Source organism: Oncorhynchus keta, unplaced genomic scaffold (assembly GCF_023373465.1).
Source record: "Oncorhynchus keta strain PuntledgeMale-10-30-2019 unplaced genomic scaffold, Oket_V2 Un_scaffold_20749_pilon_pilon, whole genome shotgun sequence".
Lineage (NCBI taxonomy): Eukaryota > Metazoa > Chordata > Actinopteri > Salmoniformes > Salmonidae > Oncorhynchus > Oncorhynchus keta.
In genome coordinates this window covers 43386-52275 of record NW_026290859.1, presented here as the reverse complement: position 1 = coordinate 52275, position 8890 = coordinate 43386, and the positions used below count along the sequence as shown (strand labels likewise).

General features: G+C 40.3%; 1 pseudogene; it reads right to left on the bottom strand.

Moving 5' to 3' along the window:
• Positions 1-3687: 3687 nt before the first annotated feature.
• Positions 3688-8674, bottom strand: LOC118383895 (gastrula zinc finger protein XlCGF17.1-like; annotated as a pseudogene).
• Positions 8675-8890: the final 216 nt, after the last annotated feature.

The window sequence follows — 8890 nt, the reverse complement described above, 5'->3', positions numbered from 1 at the left end:
CCAAAGCACAAGGTGCACCTGTGTAATGATCATGCTGTTTAATCAGCTTCTGGATATGCCACACCTGTGGATGGATTATCATGGCAAAGGAGAAATGCTCATTAACATGGACGTAAACAAACTTGCGTACAACATTTGAGAGAAATAAGCTTTTTGTGTATTTGGAACATTTCTGGTATTTTTTATTTCAGCTCATGAAACATGGGACCAACACTTTACATGTGGTGTTTTGTATTTTTGTTCAGTGTAGTGAGACAACCTGAACCTGTCAGTCAATAATGGGTTACTAAAAATCAACATCCGCTCCAACAGTTTAAATGACTTCCATCAACATCCGCTCCAACAGTTTAAATTACTTCCATCAACATCCGCTCCAACAGTTTAAATGACTTCCATCAACATCCGCTCCAACAGTTTAAATTACTTCCATCAACATCCGCTCCAACAGTTTAAATGATAATATAATAATAATATATGCCATTTAGCAGACGCTTTTATCCAAAGCGACTTACAGTCATGTGTGCATACATTCTACGTATGGGTGGTCCCGGGAATCGAACCCACTACCCTGGCGTTACAAGCGCCATGCTCTACCAACTGAGCTACAGAAGGACCACAAATGACTTCCATCAACATCCGCTCCAACAGTTTAAATGACTTCCATCAACATCCGCTCCAACAGTTTAAATGACTTCCATCAACATCCGCTCCAACAGTTTAAATTACTTCCATCAACATCCGCTCCAACAGTTTAAATGACTTCCATCAACATCCGCTCCAACAGTTTAAATGACTTCCATCAACATCCGCTCCAACAGTTTAAATGACTTCCATCAACATCCGCTCCAACAGTTTAAATGACTACAACATCCGCTCCAACAGTTTAAATGACTTCCATCAACATCCGCTCCAACAGTTTAAATGACCATCAACATCCGCTCCAACAGTTTAAATTACTTCCATCAACATCCGCTCCAACAGTTTAAATGACTTCCATCAACATCCGCTCCAACAGTTTAAATGACTTCCATCAACATCCGCTCCAACAGTTTAAATGACTTCCATCAACATCCGCTCCAACAGTTTAAATGACTTCCATCAACATCCGCTCCAACAGTTTAAATGACTTCCATCAACATCCGCTCCAACAGTTTAAATGACTTCCATCAACATCCGCTCCAACAGTTTAAATGACTTCCATCAACATCCGCTCCAACAGTTTAAATGACTTCCATCAACATCCGCTCCAACAGTTTAAATTACTTCCATCAACATCCGCTCCAACAGTTTAAATGACTTCCATCAACATCCGCTCCAACAGTTTAAATGACTTCCATCAACATCCGCTCCAACAGTTTAATTAAATGACTTCCATCAACATCCGCTCCAACAGTTTAAATGACTTCCATCAACATCCGCTCCAACAGTTTAAATGACTTCCATCAACATCCGCTCCAACAGTTTAATTAAATGACTTCCATCAACATCCGCTCCAACAGTTTAAATTACTTCCATCAACATCCGCTCCAACAGTTTAAATTACTTCCATCAAATCCCGAGTGGTGCAGCGGTCTAAGACACTGCATCTCAGTGCAAGAGGTGTCACTGCAGTACCTGGTTCGAATCCATGCTGCATCACATCCGGCTGTGATTGGGAGTCCCATCAGGACGACTAAAAGCTGCATTAACTGTCAAGTCTCGACATGTCCTGGGGAAATGGAGAGTGGGAGATAGCTGTCTATCAAAATGTTTTTACAGGCACCTGAAAGCTGGCTAGGCAACAGGAGAGCGCCCCATCTGTTCACCACTAAACTTTGTACCGGCTGCTTAAAAAGGCAAGAGAACCATGGACCATGCCTCAGGACTACATGATGGCTCCTTGCTGTCCCCAGTCCACCTGGCCGTGCTGCTGCTCCAGTTTCAACTGTTCTGTCTTATTATTATTGGACCATGCTGGTCATTTATGAACATTTGAACATCTTGGCCATGTTCTGTTATAATCTCTACCTGGCACAGCCAGAAGAGGACTGGCCACCCCACATAGCCTGGTTCCTCTCTAGGTTTCTTCCTAGGTTTTGGCCTTTCTAGGGAGTTTTTCCTAGCCACCGTGCTTCTACACCTGCATTGCTTGCTGTTTGGGGTTTTAGGCTGGGTTTCTGTACAGCACTTTGTGACAGCAGCTGATGTAAGAAGGGCTATATAAATACATTTGATTTGATTTGAGAAATTGATTATTTTTTAAAAAATGTATTCAGACATCTAATGTACAGGATTTCCCATGTGCATTTTTTTATTTTTTATTGAACCTTTATTTAAGTGTTCGGTTTCCCGCACAAATGTCAGTTGCATTTTAAAAACGGTGGAAAAGGCAACATATGACAATAACACAACTGATGGCAGTTGCTAACTACTGTAGCTAACAAGCCTCTGTAGCTAGCAAGCAATGCTAAAAGAGATTGCAAACGGGTTAGCATAACTAGCCAAACAAAAAAAAAAATTCCCCTAAATATTAGCTAATTGACTAGTATTCATGAGGCCAGCAAACAAATTCCTCACATACTAGGAACGAATTTCCTCCAACGTTATACTGAAAAGGAGCCTCTCGGTCACAAAACAAGTTTTCTGGAGACTTGTGGGAGTGCTGATGACGTCGCTCACTGTGTGCGCTTTTGGTAGCCGGATTGCACCCAGACTGAGGAGAAATCCACACACAATTGTCGTGACTTTACTTTCATTAATCTGATGACTGTTATGTATCTAAATCAACTAACTCTGTTTGTTACCCGATTAAATTAATCATGTAACAATTAACTCATTAGGAATTTTTGGGGCACCATGAGAGCATCTCCCGAATTAAACTCTAAAAAGGTATTTACCTATCACATCCATAAAACAGTCAACGTATTAATCATAATCTCGTCTCATATCATCATTCTGAACCATCGTAACCTCCTGCATCTGCAAAAACCCCAGCCTTACTTATGATTCAGTAGTACACAAATTGATTTAAATATTTATTTACTAGCTAACTAAATGATAACACAGGATAAACATACACACTTAATACATGAGAAAAGGTCCCTAGCGGACTGACACAATATAGTGTTTTTTTTTACAAAAGGAGAGAGAGAAAAACAACACTTATCATTGATACATTGTAGAAACATTTTAGAAACTATTCTCACAGTAATCAGATACTTTGCAGACGAGAAGAAATCATGAATGTATTTACGTGTGAATGCCTTCGTTCGCTGGTTATCTGTCGGAACCAGACCTTCTTAGGAAGGGTGTGCGGCCTTTCCCGCGGCACGTTTGTAAGGTTCTGATTGTCCAAAAGGGTTTCCTCTAAAATGAATTCCGGCACCTATTTCAGTCCAAGTCAAGCAATGAGATTGAAATCACCTATTTCAGTCCAAGTCAAGCAATGAGATTAAAATCACCTATTTCAGTCCAAGTCAAGCAATGAGATTGAAATCACCTATTTCAGTCCAAGTCAAGCAATGAGATTAAAATCACCTATTTCAGTCCAAGTCAAGCAATGAGATTGAAATCACCTATTTCAGTCCAAGTCAAGCAATGAGATTAAAATCACCTATTTCAGTCCAAGTCAAGCAATGAGATTGAAATCATCTATTTCAGTCCAAGTAAAGCAATGAAATTAAAATCACTCCATCACCTAATTTTAATCTTAGCTGGTCTGAGAGAACTGATGAGTCTTCTCTCCTTTATGTATACGTTGGTGTGTTTTTAAGTTGCTCTGTTGAGAGAAACTCGTCCCACAGACAGAGCAATAGTATGGCTTCTCTCCTGTGTGTATACGTTGATGTGTGTTTAAATGGTTCTGTTGAGAGAACCTCTTCCCACAGACAGAGCAGTAGTAAGGCTTCTCTCCTGTGTGTAGACGTTGGTGTTTCTTGAAGCTGCTCTGTTGATAGAAACTCTTCCAACAGTCAGAGCAGACATAAGGCTTTTCTCCAGTGTGTGTTCTCTGGTGAACTTTTAGATCATATGATGTTGTGAAGCATTTTCCACAGTCAGAGCAGGAGTATGCCTTCTTTTCTATGTGTATACGTTCATGTGATTTTAAATGGTTCCGTTGAGAGAAACTCTTCCCACAGTTGGAGCAGTAGTAAGGCTTCTTTCCTGTATGTATACGTCCATGTGATTTTAAGGTACCCAATCGGGAGAAACTCTTCTCACAGTCAGAACAGGAGTATGGCTTCTCTCCTGTATGCATACGTTGGTGTGCTTTTAAGCTACCCTGGTGGGAGAAACTCTTCCTACAGTCAGAGCAGTAGTAAGGCTTAATTCCTGTATGTATACGTTTATGCAATTTTAGGGTACCCAATCGGGAGAAGTTCTTTCCACAGTCAGAGCAGGAGTATGGCTTCTCTCCTGTATGCATACGTTGGTGTGCTTTTAAGCTACCCTGGTGGGAGAAACTCTTCCCACAGTCAGAGCAGATGTAAGGCTTCTCTCCAGTGTGTGTTCTCTGGTGAACTGTTAGCTCAGATGAGGTTGTGAAGCATTTTCCACAGTCACGGCAGGAGTAAGGCTTCTCTCCTGTATGTAAACGTTGGTGTTTTTTTAGATTGGTCTGTTGAGAGAAACTCTTCCCACAGTACGAGCAGGAGTACGGTTTCTCTTCTGTGTGCACTCTCTGATGAAATGTCAGAGCCTTTGATGTTGTGAATCTCTCCCCAGAGTCAGTACAGGAATACAGGTTCTCTCCTGTGTGTATTTTTAAGTGTATTTTTAGCTTTGATAAACCTGGGAACATTTCCTCACAATGTGGGCAGTGGTGAGACCTCTTAGCTCTCTGATCTTCCTGCTGTTGCTCTCTAGATGTAGAGAATGTCTCAACGTGGTCTCCTGTGTGAACAACATCAGAAGAACCAGTCAGTTGGTGTGATAATACAGAACCAGTCAAAAGTTTGGACACGCCTACTCATTCAACAGGTTTTCTTTAACTATTTACTACTTTGTAAATTAAATATATAATACATATAATAAAGTGTGCAAAGTTGTCATCAAGGCAAAGGGTGGCTACTTTGAATACAAAATATATTTTGATTCGTTTAACACTATTTTGGTTACTACATGATTCCATACGTGTTATTTCATAGTCTTGATGTCTTCACTGTTATTCTACAATGTAGAAAAAAGCAGAAATAAAGAAAAACACTTGAATGACTAGGTGTTGTTGTCAGGATTCACCTAGGGGTCACCTAGGGGTCACCTAGGGGTCATGATTTGGGGCTGTACAAATATTTGATGTATTAGAATATTTGATTATGCTTATGTTATATTAATAGAAGGGGAGGGGTTAAAAGACCACTCCCTCCTTACATTTATAGGGTTTTATACTACGGATTAACAATATAAATTCATTGTAGAGGTTTAGTATTGTTCTACAGTTGTATTTTAGTTCTCGCTCTCTCTTTCTGCCTCATTATAAAGAGGCCCCTCTTAGAAATGTGTGACTTAGACAGAACTCTGCAGGGGAGTGAAGGAGATAAGACGAGGCAAACATTCCACAATAAATCCGCTTTGGGGCGAGGGGACATGTACTGCTAAGTGTTTAGCTAACAGTTAAAGGACCTGTTTATACAGCTCTGTAGGCCTGGTTTTGGTCCCAGGAGTAGAGGATGATGATGTCGGCAGTGACATCATCAGGGCGCGACTCAGGGTGTAATAAAACAACTGGAGGCCTTTTGTTAGACGCAGAACTTACTCTGAAACACGCGTGCTATGTTCCTGGTTTGTCAACGTCTGTCTGCAAATTGCATTAATAAAAGGTTTCTGAATGATTTAATTAAAGATAATTGTCATAATGCTAATTTCACCAACGAACCAATGATTGACAAGGAAGGAAGTAAGGAAGGAACCCTGGCGGTGTGTCCAAACGTTCGACTGGCACTGTACTTATTTTATGAAGCTACATCTGCATTGCTCTTTGGGGGTTTTTAGGTTTCTGTCAAGAACTGTGTGTCAACTGCTGATCTACAGAGGGTTTCATAAAATACATGTGACATGTATAAGTGCTGAACAGAAACCCAGCCTCAATCCCCAAAGAGCAATGCAGATGTAGAAGCACAGTGGCCACGAACAGCAAGCAGGAACAAAGGAAGAAACATAGAGAGGAACCAGACTCTGAGGGGTGGCCAGTCCTCTTCTGTCTGTACCAGGTGACATATGAATTCATATCAGTAGGCTGTACAATACAGGGGAGTAAAACTATTCTAAAAGTGGGTAACAGTCTGGGTTGGGGTCAATTCCTTTTCAATAACAGTCCATTCAGAAAGTAAACCTAATTCCAAATTCCACATGCTGCTAATTGAAAAGCATTGAAGAGAATTGGAATTTCAGTGTAATTTCCTGAATGATCTGGAATTGACACCAACCCTGACAACAGTCTAAGGCTAAAGGGGTGAAAATAATTACCCATAATCCTCCTCCACTCACTATCACAAGGGTTAGTAACTACACAGACTCATTTCATATAATCCTCCACTCAACATCACAAGGGTTAGTAACTACAGACTCATTTCATATCATCCTCCACTCACTATCACAAGGGTTAGTAACTACAGGCTCATTTCATATCATCCTCCACTCACTATCACAAGGGTTAGTAACTACAGACTCATTTCATATCATCCTCCACTCAACATCACAAGGGTTAGTAACTACAGACTCATTTCATATCATCCTCCACTCACTATCACAAGGGTTAGTAACTACAGACTAATTTCATATCATCCTCCACTCACTATCACAAGGGTTAGTAACTACAGACTCATTTCATATCATCCTCCACTCACTATCACAAGGGTTAGTAACTACTGACTCATTTCATATCATCCTCCACTCACTACCACAAGGGTTAGTAACTACAGACTCATTTCATATCATCCTCCACTCACTACCACAAGGGTTAGTAACTACAGACTCATTTCATATCATCCTACACTCACTATCACAAGGGTTAGTAACTACAGACTCATTTCATATCATCCTCCACTCACTATCACAAGGGTTAGTAACTACACAGACTCATTTCATATCATCCTCCACTCACTATCACAAGGGTTAGTAACTACAGACTCATTTCATATCATCCTCCACTCACTATCACAAGGGTTAGTAACTACACAGACTAATTTCATATCATCCTCCACTCACTATCACAAGGGTTAGTAACTACAGACTAATTTCATATCATCCTCCACTCACTATCACAAGGGTTAGTAACTACAGACTCATTTCATATCATCCTCCACTCACTATCACAAGGGTTAGTAACTACAGACTCATTTCATATCATCCTCCACTCACTATCACAAGGGTTAGTAATTTCAGACTCATTTCATATCATCCTCCACTCACTATCACAAGGGTTAGTAACTACACAGACTAATTTCATATCATCCTCCACTCACTATCACAAGGGTTAGTAACTACAGAGACTCATTTCATATCATCCTCCACTCACTATCACAAGGGTTAGTAACTACAGGCTCATTTCATATCATCCTCCACTCACTATCACAAGGGTTAGTAACTACAGACTCATTTCATATCATCCTCCACTCAACATCACAAGGGTTAGTAACTACAGACTCATTTCATATCATCCTCCACTCACTATCACAAGGGTTAGTAACTACAGACTAATTTCATATCATCCTCCACTCACTATCACAAGGGTTAGTAACTACACAGACTCATTTCATATCATCCTCCACTCACTATCACAAGGGTTAGTAACTACTGACTCATTTCATATCATCCTCCACTCACTACCACAAGGGTTAGTAACTACAGACTCATTTCATATCATCCTCCACTCACTACCACAAGGGTTAGTAACTACAGACTCATTTCATATCATCCTCCACTCACTACCACAAGGGTTAGTAACTACAGACTCATTTCATATCATCCTCCACTCACTATCACAAGGGTTAGTAACTACACAGACTCATTTCATATCATTCTCCACTCACTATCACAAGGGTTAGTAACTACACAGACTAATTTCATATCATCCTCCACTCACTATCACAAGGGTTAGTAACTACACAGACTCATTTCATATCATCCTCCACTCACTATCACAAGGGTTAGTAACTACACACTCATTTCATATCATCCTCCACTCACTATCACAAGGGTTAGTAACTACAGACTCATTTCATATCATCCTCCACTCACTATCACAAGGGGTTAGTAACTACAGACTCATTTCATAGAACTTTAAAACACTGGCAGTTTGTCTACTTCACTTCTAGTCTCCCTCTGATCACTCCAGACAGCCCAGTTGTTCAGGGATGTGATATCAGAATGACAGAATTCAACCTATCAATAGACTGGTCATAACTTACGGAGGTTTAATTTATGAAGTTAACTTATAGATAGAACCAGCTCTTACCATGACTAACAGTTGTCCTAATCTTCTCCTCCTCTTCTTCATCTTTAATGTTGACATTCAGCTCCAGTGTTTGACTGCAGTCTTCCAGCTTCACTGATGTCATCTCTGGATCCTACAGAGCAAACTGGCCTCCACTGTCACAATCAGGACCCAGTGACTGTAGGTTTGGATTCAGTGTGGAAGGAGAGAGGCAGGCTGGGTTTGTCCTCACTGTTGATGTTACCGGCCTCAGACTTAATTCAAGTCAGTCCTGTAGATATAATGAGAAACGGAAAACAATGTTTACCGGCCTCAGACTTAATCTGTCGGTCTGTAGTAATAAAGACAAGCGGAAAACAATCTTGACAGTTCTTTCTTTATTCTCAAAATATATTATATTTGTTTGTTGTTCAATTCTCTCATTTCAATAGATCAGGTAGATAAACATTGCCAAGAAAACATTAATTCAAAACATTA